The 16,113-nt window shown below is 42.0% G+C and overlaps 1 protein-coding gene across 1 annotated transcript in view; it reads left to right on the forward strand.

Moving 5' to 3' along the window:
• Positions 1-16,113, forward strand: part of PIP5K1B (phosphatidylinositol-4-phosphate 5-kinase type 1 beta) — a 301,759-nt gene that overhangs the window by 97,800 nt on the left and 187,846 nt on the right. Inside the window, exon 2 of the mRNA XM_057722227.1 lies at positions 15,597-15,681. The gene's annotated coding sequence lies outside the window, so the exon portion shown is untranslated. The remainder of the gene's footprint in view (positions 1-15,596; positions 15,682-16,113) is intronic.

The raw sequence follows: 16,113 nt of genomic DNA on the forward strand, positions 1-16,113 counted from the left end.
GTAAGTGTAGATTCATAGAAGGAAGTGATGCCTTAGGTGCATCTTGAAGGATAAGGAGGAGCAGTGGCATGTCAGGCTCTGGAGTGTGTACAAAGGAAGTGGGCAGGAGAGCACTATGGCTTCTGGGAACTGTACATCATCCCATATGGCAGCAACCACGTCAGGGGTGGGCAGTAAGGAGAGATGAGTTAAAGAGGCCAGGTCATGAGAGGTCATGCGCTGTGCTACAGACTTTGAGTTCTGCCCTGAAGCACTGGGAAGCCACCACAGGATTTTAAAGAAGAAGAGTGGCATAGACAGATTTGCATTATAGAAAGATTCTTCCAGAAATAGTGTACCCCAGTGAGGCAGGCTAATTAGGAGGCTGAGGCAGTAACCTGTGCGAGAAACAAAGACGTCTCAATTAAGATAGTTACAGGGAAAATGCCGAGGATGAATCAAAGAACATTAAGGAGACTGATTCAAAAGAACTTGATTGATGGGCTGTGGGATGAGGTTAAAGGAGGAGTTGGGATGGCCCCTTGAATTCTGGCTTGGACAACTAGATGGATGAGGGTAGCATCCTCTGAGCAGGGAGCAGTATAACTGTAGAATTTATAGTGCCCCTAAGATGCTATATAAAAACCCCCAAAGCAACTGACTATATCGATCCAGAACTCAAGAAAGAGATGTAGGCTCAAGAGTTATCGGGGTCTCATCCCGGCAGTTGAGCCCTCTGGTAATGGAATAGATTATGCGGAGGGAGGGAGAAGACCACGAGGAACGTGAACTTTAAGAGGCAGCCACAGAAGCGGGAGCCCGCTGAGGAGACGAAGGTATGTTCAGAGAGGTGGGGGGAGGCCAGATACATCAGGAAGCGACAAGCATGTATGTATGGAATCCTGACTCAGGCTCACTCTCGAGCCTGCCATCCGTGGAAGAAAGGGCAACGAGCACATGACGGTGGCGCGGATGCTCACGCCAACTGAGTTTGCCTCTAACAAGTCTCCCTGGACATACACATCTGCTGGCATTTCATTTCTAAAATGTCTGGGAGTATAAGGGGTTTTGTTTGTTTAACTGGGCATATCGCCTCCCCAAACAAGATCAGGGTTCTGTTAGTAAAGAGCACGAGGAAAGGGATTTGGGGCAGGCAGATGACAGTGCTGGCAACGGGAAGAGGCGCTGCAGTGAAGGCGCACTGCCCATTCATCAGTTCAGCAAAGATTTCAGAGCCCACTACCCGCAGGCTACTCTGAGGTCCGTGCTTTGAAGAAGTCCAGGAAGGTGATGACTGAAACTTCGTGGGTGAAGCAGCCAGGAGTCCACTTGTGAACTTGGGGTGGCCGTGGGGGTGGCTGGATTGCTGGTGCGTCCAGAAGTGAAGGCAGGGAGTGTACACTCGTCTTCGGAGGGTTGGATCTTGAGCGTAAGGGGAGTGAGACAAGGTTGCAAGCAGAAGCGAGTGTCGAGGTGAAGAAGTGTCAGGAGGAAAGGTCTCGGGAAAGGTATGAATATGCTCACATTCCCAAGGTAAAGAGCCAGATGGGAGAAAGAGTTGAAGACTCAGGTCAAAGGATCACTGATGGAGAGAGAGCTCCAGGCAGGTGTGTGGGGAGGGGACACAAAACCTACCCTAGCTGTAAATTAGAGAGCAGAGAGCCCCAGACCAGAGGGAACGATGGGAATCGGTGCTCGGGAGTTCACAGGTGAGGAAGGCAGTGAATGAAGGGACTGTTCATCCCTCTCTGAAGCAGGAGGCAAGATGCAGAGATTGTCAGGCAGGGGACTTAAGGAGATAAGTGAAGCCTTAAAATAGGCAGTATTCGCAGAGTGGTTAGGCGCCCTCCTTTGGAACTGGACAGTCTGTTCGCTCACATCCTGATTCTGCCACTTAACTGTGTGAACTTGGACAAGTTATTTAACCTCTCTGTGCCTTCATTTTCTCATCTGTAAAATGAGGGTAATCACAGAAGCCTGTTACTTGGAGTTGTTGAGAGAGTTAAATGGGTTGACGAATGTACTTTTAACTGTGCCCGGCACAAAAAAAGTGCTCCATGTATATATTAACTATTCTAATTACTGTTAGCAGGACTGAGAGCAAATGCAGTCTGGGGGGTCACATACACACCAAAGATGTAAGTGGTTGATGGAGGTTCTGTGAGCACAGCCAGAAGCGCCATGTTCTTCTAGGATAGATGGGATCAAGGAAGTCCTCAGAGAGGAGAGATGCCTGACTGATGCACGGGTCATGGAGAGCACACGTGGGCTTAGGCAAGAAGCTGTGGAAGAGCACACATGCTCTCAAGACTTGAGAGGGTGCAGGTGAGGTGCGGGGAGCAGTGTGTATGTGGGAAGACTCCTTCTGCCTCCAGTGAGGGAGGAATGAGCGGGTGATCAGAGAGCCATGAGCCCTAAACTTTGCAGGGCCTCGAGCGCTGGAAGTCTGCCCTGTAGCCACATGAAGTTTGCAAGCAGAGCAGTGACAGGATCCGCTCTGCTCACAGCACTCCTGCTGGTGAGAGTGGCTGATGAGGAGGAGGAAGGAGGAGGATGTGGAGTGTGTGCTACATGCCCGGGACACGGTGAGTGCTTTACATAGTGGGCACTCCTCATAGCCGCCCTGTGCGAGAAGTACTGTCGTTTCCCCCATTTCTCAGATGAGGAGGCTGAGGCACACAGATTAAATCACTTGAGGAGGCTGTGCAGCTGGAGAAGCCGGGCAGTCTGACTCCATTCCGCCTCCGTGACCGCCTCGTTGTCAGCACCGCGCCCATTAGGGCAAGACTTGGAGGAAAGGGGCACGGGTGGAGGATGGGGTGATGACCTCAGCTAAGCCTGTGGCAGCTTGTTGATAGTAGCTATTCTGTCTTAGTCAAGGGGAGTTTGGCCATAAGGATTAGAAGCCCCTTCAAAGAGCTCAGGGGAACGTTATGGAGATGCAGGGCTGGATGTGTTAGGAAGATACAGGGCTCTCCCAGAAGCCAGCTGCTGGCTAGGGAGTGTGACTAGATTCCAGGGCTGGGGCTTGGCAGGCGGTAGTACTATCTCTGTCTGGAAAGACAGGGCCTTGTCTGTGCCTCATTCTACAGTCTGATTAAATTGCCAAGTTCTTAGTTTCACTCTCCTGTGACTTTGGCTGGCTCTGGCTCTCCCTGTCCTGAGAAGTCCATGGCTTCTTCCCACTTTCCCTGCGTTGTAGGAAAGTTCTTGATATGGCTAATCCAGTGGTTCAGCCTGGGCCTAATGTGCCCCCCTGGCTCATTCCGAGGCTGGGATGCAGGTGGGGAGGATACCACAGGCGGGGAGACAGCCGCTCTTAGAGCTGCCATGATTGTCCCCAGTTAGTGAAGCGTGAAAACCCAGTAACCCTGACTGACCCCCCAGATTCCCACAGACCCTGGCATGCCCGGGTTCTGACCGTGTTTTTGTTGTCAGCACCACACACGGCTGTGTCCTTTCAGTCTCCAGCTTGACCCTGGCCTTCTAGATTCTCACCACCGTGACCACTGCAGCAGCTGCATTCTGTTCCCATTTGATCCTGTCTCCTCTTAAGCAATATTATTATTATCTTCAATCTTATTGGCCTCCTACTCAAAAGCCTTCAGCAGGTATTCGCTTAATTTGCCATATCTGTGGTTGGCTCCCAAGGCCACCTATCCTGGGGCTAAGCACTGTCTCCAACTTCATTCCCTACTATTAGGCGAGAATGGTCGTCCTCTCTCACCAGAGGTAGTTTTCCCCCATGCACCTGCCACAGTCACCTGACCGCTCCTCCATCTGTAGGGACTGCTTACTCCAGACCCTGTCCCCTCCTCTCCTCTGAACAACTCCTTTAGTTTTGATTCTCCAGTTAAATTGTTGGTTTGTTGAAAACAGCTGTCAGGATGTCTCAGACCTGTACACAGCCAAACACACATCAGAACTTGGGAAATGTAATATTCAGGGATTAATAGCTGATTGATGATCTCATGGCCTTGGGTTTTGGGGGTCAGGTGGTTTTTTTTTTTTTAATTTTTAATTGCATTTTTTAGAACATTCCATGTGAGCCCTCTGACTGTGATAATTGAATACTTGTTAGAGGCAAAACCAAGTAAAAGGTATTAGCTCCTAATCCTGTTAAACAGTTGCCTGTTATTTCTGTGCTTTAGTTTTGGCTTCTCTTTTAAGTACCTTGGCAACAGGGACCACCTTACTCATTGTCATTTCCCCTCAAAGTACTTTCCGTAGAAGTGCTGCAAGAAATATTTGGGTAAATGCGTACTCTTCTGGGTGAGGAGCGTGTCATAAGTGATCTCATCTCACCACTGTTTTCCCTCTATCTAGACTTTTATATTTGTGCCTAGTTTGACTAGAAGGTTATTAGCTTAGAACTCTAGAAAATTTTTCATTGCACAAAATTTTTCTCCTACTCAGTTTCTTTCTACTCTTCAGAGCCTTTGCCATCCTCTTGAGCAGTGTGTTTCTTTTAGGGTCCTACCTACCCCCATCTCTGCCCTTTCAGACTTCCCCTCAGTCACACAGCCCCCAAACACTGGCAAAAAGGAAGTGCTTTGGGGTAAACTACTAGCTGTCCTTTGTTTTGGGGGCTTAGAGGAGAGCTGTGTTGCTCAGGCTTTCTCTAAATGAGATGAAATGAGCCCAGAAATGCCTTGCACACTGCTGCAGGAGCAAAACCAGATCGATTTTGGTTATTTTGTTTGGGCTACTTCTGAGTCCAAACATTTTTCTACTAGTCAGGTCTGCTTTCATTCACGTATGGCTTACACAATTATTATTGTAATAATTGAATAATTTCTGATGCATATACTCTTGGGGAGGGGGGGAAGAGGAAAATAGCTTAGAGATAAAATGTGGGCAGAAAGCATAATCTGGTAAATAAAAAATGAGAAAGTTTACAGCGTAGTGAGAATATAATGTTGTGAAGTCTACCCAATATCAAATTTCTAGTAAGAACTGGGAAAGTAGAAATGTAAGCATTATACAGAGGTAGAAAGTCCAGCTACATCAAATTATTTATGATTATCCCAGATGTCTCTGGGAAGAGACAAAAATGTAACCATGTTGCAGTCTTCATGGAGGCTTTGCCGCATGGAGGCTTTGCTGCATGGAGGCTTTGCCGCCTGTCAAGTGGAAGCCCAGGTGTCATGACCATATGTGAATTTGCTCTCCTGACTCTAGCTTTTCGCCCCACCCTCTTATGCTACCCCCAAACACACACAAACACACAGTAGGTCTTTGTGTATTTAACATGAAAATTGGGGCAGGAAAAGATTGTGCAATAATGGTGTTTTCCTGAAAGGCTGTGAGTTACACTGGTCTGGAACCAACACATCCATCACAGTTGTTTCCATGGGCTACTTTCTTCTGTCTAGTGTTTGCAGTGAAGGCTTGATTTGAAAAGACGTATGAATTCTTTTAGCACAACCTCTGTTGGGAAAATGAATTACAAGGGGTTCATTTTATGCTGAGCCTTTTGTCATCGCCATTTATAGCTATTCTGTTTATTCACTTGGTGAGAGCCATTCTGAGAGTTGATGAATGTGTTTCATGAGCGCCTATAAGAGCCCTGCAATTTGTTTTGATTGGTCTCCATTTGGATTCATAGCGAGCAGGTGTCATCGTTTGGAATTGGTTTTGGCAGCAGCTTGGTTATATAAATATCAGATACATGAAATGAAACCTCATTTAAATTATTTTCATCAGTAGGCATAGGGGAGCCTTACATTGAATATAGGAGCACCACGGTTCTATTTTTGTAGCTTCTGAGCTTACAAATGTGTAACATACCATATGTCTGAACATATGTGTGTTTAGGTGGCCTCCATCGTGCAAATACTTAACACCCTGATCTTCTGCATTTCTTTGAGAGTTTATGCAAATATTCTAACGACATAAATATGAGCTTATGGTTTCTTAATATGACGGAAATTTTTTCCTATCTGAGAAATATAGGCAATTCTACTTTGGAAAATACGTCAAGGATTGTTTTCAGTTTGGTATATTTTTGTCGCTTACATGTAAGCCTTGGAAAATAGCTTATCGCATTTTTAAGGCTTTGATCTTTCCTGTCTGTTCTGTTGGTGGTGGTGGTGTTTATTGCCAAAACCACATTAAAAGAGTGTCAAACCCCTTCTTAAGTGCACGGGAAGGGCTACAATACTGCTTACCTCCCCAGCAAAACTATTTGCAAGGCTGACATTTGCCTAAGAATGACTTTCTAGGTTTTCGTGAATCCGTATGCATTTTTACAGATGTATTTTTATTCAGGCAAAGGATTGAACAGGGATGTGTGATCACAGGTGGTGGAATGAACCCTCTGGATGTCTATCTGTGACCTTTTAAAGTAACATCCGAAGCCTTGGGCTGCTTCTGGGTAAATTCTTAAAATGCACGCAAGATTCAAGATCTCATAGTACACCCAGGAAAACATGCTCCTTCATGCTGCTGGGTCTTTTGAAGCTGCTATGGTACCTGGCATCTTCCCCCACCCTCTACCTCTCAACCTTGTGTACCCCGAAAAACTGCTCTAAGTCCAATTTCAGTGTTTCTCATAAGTGAAGGGACACTGGTCCCTACAGGCCAACTTGGGCAGTTCTTTCTCCAGGAACCCTAGCAGAGCACATATCACGTTGTATTGTACCTGTGTCCATATCTGTCTCTCCTATTGACGCGACTTCTTTGAGGACGAGGGTGTTTCTATCTTTGTGGCTCTGGGGCCAAGCTCACAGCCAGATGTGTACTGCTATATCATGTTTTATTGAATGAATGAAAAAGTGAATTAGTTTGCTGGCAGATAAAATGAACTCAGAAGAGCATAATTTAAACAAAAACGAGTAACATTAACAGGCAGGCATGACCAAAGCCCAAATGGTGTTTTAATTGCTTTCTCTATTGGGAAACGATTTAGGAAATGTTACCATAGGTAGCCTGAACGGCATGAAGACATTTGAATCTGGCTAACTTGTGGAAGATCAGTTCCCGTGGGGCAGGTGGCACTCGTGATCAGATAATTAGTCTCCTCCTCATTCCAAAGAGGATCTCAGGGGAGTCTCTACCCAAGAAACGTGGCCATGGCACCAAACCAGAAGCACCACCTAACGGAGTCAGCAGGATTCGTGGTAGAAAAGAAGTGGATGGGAGCCCAAGGTCACAGAGAAGTAGTAGTAGAGATGGACGTAAAACCTAAGCCTTCGGAGGCCTCTTGCCTTGTTCTTCCCACTAGTCCTTGTTGCGTTGCTTCACCGGCGTAATGAAGTGGTGGTTTTTATGAGAAGATCAGTAAGGACTCGTGGCGAGTGCCCCCCACCTCTTGCATCCACAGGTTGGCTTACTTAGTTGGGTAATTAGGTAGTTTGTCATTTTGCCCCTCATTTGGCCTTGCATGAGGCAAACTCATCTGTGACAAATCAAAAATACTGACTTTGGTGGCCCTAGCTGGGGAGTTAGAGGTTGAAAGGGTAGCTGCTGACTAACTCGAATATGGCCCCCAAATGTAATATATCCAAACCTTTTGGTAACTATGGAGTTTTAAAAAGCTCCCCTACCACCTCGTAAATTCAGAAGTGCCCTGCAGGTTGAGACTCCCTGACACTGAACAAGTGTTACAGGAAATAATTATGTAAATTAATATTGTCGGCTAACCTCTTGATTGCATTTACAAATTGAAAAATGCAGTGCAATATTTAGTAGACAATCTTGTAATGTTTTGCCAAATAACTAGGAGGGAGCGTATGGTATGGTGGAAAGAGCAGTAGGTTTGAAGGCAGACCCCTCTGGATCAAGTCTCAGCCCCACCACCTCTTGACTTGACCCCAGGCAAATTATCCTAAGAAACAACCTCACTCCTACACTTAAGGAAGAGGCTGCAGTAGACCTGGCTACTTTGTAGTGATCTATTTAAGTTCTCTGCAGCTCCCCTGAGTCATAAAAATAGAAATGCTTGTACCAGCTCCTAGCCTGCCTCCCAGTCCGCATTTTCTTTGGGAACCATGTATCTTGTGCGTATCATTAGCTCATATCTGCTTTCCCACTTTCCTGTTTTATCTCATGTTTGTGTCTCATTCAGTGGCCCATCATTGGCCTGTTTATCCTCCGAGCCATTCCTCACTGTTCTCCTGTTCTGTGTCACAGGGCAAGCATTCCTAGAGGATGCATATCTCAGGCTCTCCCTGTCACACGTTATCAGTAGGCTGGACCATGGGAGCTATAGACAGGGATTGGTTGGTAGAGGGGGTGAGGGAGAATCCAGGCTGTTGCCCCCTCTCTCTGTGTCCTGGGTAGTATCTCCAACAGTGACTGTCTTCTCCACGTCTCCAAATATACCCCCTCCTTCTATAGTTCCAACCTCTTCCAGTTCACCTTTGCCGTGATGTTCTGGCTCCAACAGATACCTTGAGCTTTTGAGGTCTGGTAACACCCCCTTCTCTTGGTGTGCCTCTAGCCCTTGGGGTGCTGATGTTAATCTCTGCATTTCATCACCATCTTTTGCTTAGCTCTTCAGCTCACCCATCACTTTTATAGCTAATTACGTGTCTTAAATTCCCTTTCTTTAACACACTCAGAATGAGTTCTGTGTTCCCTCCTGGACCCTAACATCTCCCTTAAAGTGATAAAACATGTTTATTGCCTTTACTCCTTAGAGTAGTTTAACTGGACTCAAGTCGTTGAAACGTACCGAAAATACTGATTTCCCAGACCCACCAGGCAGAGGCAGTGATTTAGCTGTTTTGGTGCATGGCCCAAGAACCTGAATTTTCAAAAAGCTCCCCAGTAGTTCTGATGCTCAGCACTAGTAAAGAGAACAGCAAAGCCAGGATGAGATGGAGGGGCTTGGGAGTCGCTGTTTGTTCATCCCTAAGGGCTTTATTTCTACCAACTCGCCTCACAGCAAGAACCTCAGCAACATAAAAAATTACTGCATCCCATGGATGTTATAGGACACTCAATTACAAGCGTCAGAATCACACAAGCCAAGTTGGAGAATGCCAAGGGATTCGTTGCAGGATTAAAGTCGTGTATGTGATAGCATCTCACACATAGTTATGGCTCAATAAATGATGATCTTTCCTTCCATCGCATTGAATGAAAGCATAGAAACATAGAAGGCTCTGAAATAGTGTAAATTATTTATTCCTTACGCTAACAGAATCCAGATACCAAATACCAGAAAGGATAGATAAGCCATCAACTAATTAAAAAAAAATTCATTGCTTGGCATGTATTATTGTTAGCTGAGCTGGTGTCTCAACAATCTAATCATATGACACCATGAACTGACTCTGTTTAATGTCAGAAATAACTTAAGAAAACAAGTTCTAACCAGGAGTCTGGTGTCAGATTACATATGAACACATCTCCTAAGGAGACCTGAATTTTCGGATTATGCCCTTACTTGGCCATTAGAATTTCTGCATTCCAGGCTCTTGCCAGAGGCTAGAAGTGTCCAATTCTTATCAAAAGGTTAGTTGTGAGAAATAATTTTCATAGAGCACCGCCTGAAGGATATGAAGTCCATTCATTCCTCAGCTAGATAGCCTACATATTATTCGTGGTGTAAGTCGTCACATCTCCATGTGATAGCTCCTTGTCAGTTTCCCTTCACTGGGCAGCAGTGATGGAAAAAGACACATCTGTCCCTTATGGAAGTTTTGAACTATATGTTAAAAGAGAAACCTCTCATAGGTTTCTAGACAGAGAAAACCAGTAAGTTACCAAGACAGGAGCATCAGACTAGCATGAAAATACTCATCTGTAAGCCAGGAAACAAGAAGACAGTATCATATCAATAGGGAGATGAAAGAAAGGGCTGGGAAGCAGCAATCCAAGAGATCTAGTTATAAATGAGGACAAAGGAAAGACATTTCTGGATATGGAGTGACGCAGAGTGGACCACACGTGCCACATCTGAGGAACTACTTGAGAAGTGTTCCAGCTGAATGAAAATTGAATCAGGAAGATGCCTTAGAGGACTGGGGCAGGGAGGGTGGGGGGGACTCGAGGCGGGGGGGCGTCAAGGAAGGGAGGGAATATGGGGATATGTGTATAAAAACAGTTGATTGAACCTGGTGTACCCCCAAAAAAATAAAATAAAATAATAAAAAAAAAAATTGAATCAGAACAAAGGTGTTCAGACAGGGGGAGATGAAAAACCAAAGAAACAATGATGAGCGATGAACCTTGTAAAACTTATGGTCAAGTCTAAATAAATGATGATAATGTGACCGTGAACTATAAATTGTTCATTAAGAAGAGCTGTGTCAACTCAAAGGAGATATTTAGTAGTTTAAAATAGAGCAGTCAGTGAGAGAGTAAAAATATTCCATATACCTCCCCTTGGGGATGAAGACGCAAAGAGATGTCATGGGTTGGGTTCTCTGGAAGCAGGCACTGGGATCAGGGTTTTGGGTTCAATATATTTTTTAGGGGTCAAAAAACATGTTAAATTCCTAACCTCCGTACCTGTGAAACATGACTTCATTTGGAAATAGAGTCTTTGCAGATGTACTCAGGTTAAGATGAGGTCCTTGGAGTGGGTCCTAATCCAATGGCCCCAGTGTCTATATTAGAAGGGAGAAATGAAGACACATGGCAGAGGCAGAGGCTGGAGTGGTGTAGCTGCACGCAAAACAACGCTCAGGATCAATGGCCTTCTCCAGCAGCCAGGAAGGGGAAAGGAAGGATGCAGTCCAGAGACTCAGGGCCCTGCCGATATCTTGATTTTGGACTTTTAGCCTGCACAACTGTGAGAGGATAAACTGTCGTTTTAAGCCACACAGTTTGGAAACTAACACAACCTGTGAAAGGAGGAGGGGGAGGCACGGACAGGCAAGCAGAGGAAGAAGTCAGACTTCCACGTAGGACCCACAAAATGGGCCAGCTCGGTGGGGAGCTGCCCTGTCATTCAGTCACAGGCTGTGTGCAGTGCTGGGGAGGCCATGGCCTGGGTGAGGTGGCTTTCTGCAGAGGCAGACCTGGAAAGGGCTGACAGGCAGAGGTGTCTGTGGCCCACACTCTTAATGGTGAGCAACCTCCCCTCCTCGAGGGGAGATCTGGGGGGCACAGGTCTGTGTCTAGCACAGTAGACCAAAGGGAAAATGGCTGGGTAGTGGATGGCATAAAGTCATTTGATTTTTTTTTTTTTTTTACTAGAAATATATAGACTTTTAATGGTTTAAAAATAATTATAAGCAAAATATATGTGGGATAAAAAAATTAATAGGAGAAATATAATTGTGAACCAAATATAATCTTATCACAACAGATGTTAATTTTTTGAAGTCCCCATTCAAATGACAACGACTCTTAGATTAGTTAAAAAACCAAAAATCCAGTTTTAAGCTCTTTGTTGAGAACACTGCTAAAACCAAATGACAACGGAAAAAGCTGAAGAATAAACAGTAGAGAAGGAGATGCCAAACATGTGCAAATAAAAGGAAAGCAGAAGTGAGGATATTAGCATCAACTAAGATGGACGCCAAGACCAAAATTATTACATAAGAAAAAAGATACTTTTGCAGATAAAGAGTACAATTCACAAGGACACTATTATACACATATCCTTTGTACACTGGCTAGCATAGTTAGGGAAATTTTAAGGCAAAAAATAAAAAGAAATACAGGAGATTATGATTAATCTATAACCATATGAGAGAATGTTAACATATTTTTTCATAATCTGACAAAGTAGACAACATTAGAAGGTGGCAGTAATATAGTGGTTTTCTACCCTATAAACAGAAAAGCACATTTTTCTCTTGTGTCTACGAAACATTTACAAAAAATTATTTCTATGACCATAGGAAAAAACAATTTGGGCAGTGGTAGGGGAGCAGAGAGATTTAACTCTTACCATATTTTGATCCCAGTGCAATAAGCAAGAATGTGAAAATAAATGAAAGATTAATAATTAAAATATAAATGCTTAACTTTAAGAAACCCTCTTATAGATGATTCCTGGATCAAACTGAAAATCAAATCCACAATGACAAATTATTTGGAAATTAACTAAACAGAATACTTTACATCAAAATTTATGGAACAATCATTAATATATTCAGGAATACTTTATAGCCTAAGTGGTTTTAATACTGTTTTTATTAAAGAATGAAAAAAAACTAAGCAGTGCATCCAAGAAATTCTTAAAAAGCCTGAAGAAAGAAAATATTATTAATAGTAAAAGCTAAAATAAATGGAAATGGGCACAAAAACACGTAATAGAAAGGGGAAGTCTGACTAATAAAAATACATATTCATAACATATATATGTAATATACAAAAAATATGTTTTATGTATAAATATGCGTATGTGCAAGCACACACACACCCCATCAGGAATAAGAAAAAAGACATTACCTGGATCTCAAAAGAACTGAAAGAATTCAGTCACAAAATATTATGTGCAACTTTATGACAATAAATTTAAAAGTCTAAAGGAAATTGATGATTTTCTAACAGAATATAAATTATGAAAATTTGATTCAAAGGAAGGTTATAAATTTTAAGAAATGAATAATCAAAAAAATTGAGTGCATATAAAGAAAGCCTTCCAATTTTATGAAAAGTCTTAATTTCTTAATACCAAAATCTGATAAAGGTGGGAGAAAAATCGTTCAATTTCAGTTATGAAAATATCCTCTTAAAATGGTAGCAGATCAAATCCAAGTTAAGTTTTTTCTGAAAGACATAATTTTTCATTGTGAAATTTCTCACTGTTATATTTGGCATAGCAGAAAAAAGAACAACTATATGATTGTATCAACTGATGCTGAAAATACATTTGATATAATTCAGTAGACATTTCTAATAAAAAGTAAGGTAAAGTAGAATATAGCAGAAAGAAACCACTATGCTACCAAACAAACAAAAACATTTTGGAGGGTGGTGACTATGGTAGGATTATATTATAAATATCAAGCACTGCAACTATTACTCAACTGCTTTTATTCAGCATTTTTTTAGTTCAGTGAATGCTGTAATAAATAGAAATAAGATGTATGAGTATTGGAGGTGATGTGATTGAGACTACCTAAAATCTTTTTCTGTGAGAGAATTTGATAAAATGACTAGGTGAAAGATAATAGATGAAACCCAATCATTTTCTTTCTGTGAATTAATAACCAGTTAGAAATGCAAGTAGAAAAATCCCTATTTGCAAAAGGGACAAACTAAAATATCTGGGAATGAATTTAGTTAAGACATAAAACAAATACAAAAAAATATGGTTGTAGTAAAAGATATAAAATAACATTTGAAGAAATAGAGAACTATACCATGTTTGTGAATAAGAAAACTTAAAATTCCAAAAATATTAATGCTTCCCAAATTAGTATATACATTTAATATAATTCCAGTCAGAATTCCAACTTGGCAGGGGGATGGGTGGGGTGGACATGTTTTCAGATCAAGCAATGTGATTTTTAAGTCCATATAAAAATATAAAGTTGGAAGAAAAATCGTATGGGGAACTTGTAGCAGCAGATATCAAGCATATTATCATGTTACTGTATTTAAGACAACATATTAGCTGAGAAATCAACAAGTCTTTGGAACAGAGAGTCCAGAAATATACTGAGGTATATAGAAAACTTAGGATTTGCTAAAGGAGGCATGTCTTTCCAGTAAGGAGAAGATAGATTATAAAGTAAATGATGTTGGGGCAGTTAGCTGTCCATCTGGGAGAAGATGAGGTTAGATCCACGTAAAGATCTAATGTTAAAAATGGAACTATGATGGTCTTTGAAGAAAACATAGGAGAATATATGTAGTATAACACCAGGCTTGGGAGAACTCTCCCAAGTTAGACAAGAAATCCATAGTCCCCGTAGGAAAAATTAGTAGATTTGACTATGTAAATATTTAAAATGCCTACCTGACAAGACACCATAAACAGAGCCAAAAGATGAACAATAGCTTGCAGCTCATATGACAGGGTTAATGTTTAATATACCAGGAGGTCTTACAGATTGATTATAAAAGAAAAAAGATAAATAGCACAGTATAAAAATATGCAAAGGACATGAACTGAAAATGTAAATCACCAGTAAACCTGTGAAGAGGATAAACCCCATTAGTGATACAAGAACATGAATTAAAATGACTGAGGTGTCATTCTCTGCCCATCAGATTGGCAAACATTTTACAGATGGTGCACATCCAGTGTTCACCATGATTAGTATGTCACTAAGCAGGTACTCATTATGCATCGTGGGACTGATTTCTTCACCCTTTTTACAGAAAGGAATGTAACAAAGATCCTTCCAATACTTAATACACTTATCAAGTTTGGGTCAATTTCCAGGGTTTTTTCCCACAGAAATAAAAGTACTAGAACATTGAAGATGTTTGTGTAAGTCTGTTTTTTCCTTCTCTGGTTACAGTAGCCAAACCTGGAAACAGTCTGCATGTTCATCCAGGAGGGAGTGATTGCTTGAATGATGGTGTGTCCATTTTGCGGAATATGATACAGTTATTTTTAAATGAGATATATATATAATATAAACTTGAAAAAATATCTAAAAAGTACTAACGAAAGTAAGTGAGTGGCTAAAATAAGTGTGTGTGCACATGTGTGTAAGCATAGGGAAGGAAGATTTTGGAAGGATACTCAACAAACTGTTACCATTGGTTATCTCATTGAGGAGATACTGGTGGGACCTTACTCATTTTTACTTTAAGCTCTCTGTATTTTTTAAATTGCTTACCATGAGCAACTCTCTTTTGTATTATATAAAGACATAATTGTAGCAGAAAAGAAAAGGTTTGAGAACTGTTCTTTGAAGTTGTGTCATCTAAACCATCGTCCTGAAAATCACAGTTGATTTATCACAGAGATAATATTGAAAAATTATCCAGCCTCACGTGGAGTCCCTTTTATGAAGACCCACAGGAGAAATTTTCACTCCAGCCTCAGTCCCCAATGTGGTTTGTTTGAGCAACTGACTTGCTTTTATCGCATGAACATTGGGCATTTTGGTAACATTATTTCTTTCTCTGCTGTAGCCACTAGGAATCTCAGAGTCAAATTGGAGGCTGACCAGGGTATTCAAAGACTATACAGGAGTTCATGGGTCATGTTCTGTGCACAGCCCGTATTGCTGCACCATCTTGTTCCTCACCTTTACCTTCCCTTTATTTATACACACTTCTTCCTTTATTTTTTTTTATAAATTTATTTATTTATTTTATTGGCTGTGTTGGGTCTTTTTTTTGCTGTGTGCAGGCTTTCTTTAGTTGCGGTGAGTGGGGGCTACTCTTCGTTGTGGTGCACGGGCTCCTCATTGCCGTGGCTTCTCTTGTTGCGGTGCGTGGGCTTTAGTAGTTGCAGCACATGAGCTCAGTAGTTGTGGCTCACAGGCTCTAAAACACAGGCTCAATAGTTGTGGCATATGGGCTTAGTTGCTCCGCGGCATGTGGGATCTTCCTGGAGCAGGGATCAAACCTGTGTCTCCTGCATTGGCAGGCAGATTCTTAACCACTGCGCCATCTAGGAAGCCCTCTTCCTTTATTTTAGTTTTAACTGATTGCATTATGTGTATCCCTATAGCCACCTCTGATCCTTTCTGGGAGATGAAGTAGAGGTGTGAATAAATAATGACTGGTGATTTCTATTTTAACAGGAACCTGGGAAGGAAAACACTCTCAACAATGAACAGGCCACTCATCACGGCCAACTGCAGATGACTTGCCACTTCATTTACAAAGGTAAGGAAGTACAGTCTATATTTTTAATTAATTCCAACTGATTCATTGTAAGCCCTTACCTCTTTTATTTTACATTTATTTACAAATACTCTAAATCATGTATCTAGTTCATGGCCTTTAACTTTGACATTATCAAATTGAAAACAAACAACAAGCAAATAGAAACAGGAAATTTTGTGGATGTTGGCATGCCAAAAGCGGCAGAACCCAGGAGATGTGGTCTCTGCTATTAATTACTGTGTGTGGTTAAATATTTGACTAGTATTAATGTTTTCCTTGTTTTTAAATGTAGCAGTGCTCACTGTAGAATACTTGGAGAATATAGCAAAAAATATTAACATGATAACCCAAAGCACTCATAATCCCGTTACCTATAGATAATCACCAGTACTTCTGTGAGTTTCTTCCCTCCTTCCCTTTATGCATATGTAG

This window comes from Hippopotamus amphibius, chromosome 2, assembly GCF_030028045.1.
Source record: "Hippopotamus amphibius kiboko isolate mHipAmp2 chromosome 2, mHipAmp2.hap2, whole genome shotgun sequence".
NCBI classification, from domain to species: domain Eukaryota; kingdom Metazoa; phylum Chordata; class Mammalia; order Artiodactyla; family Hippopotamidae; genus Hippopotamus; species Hippopotamus amphibius.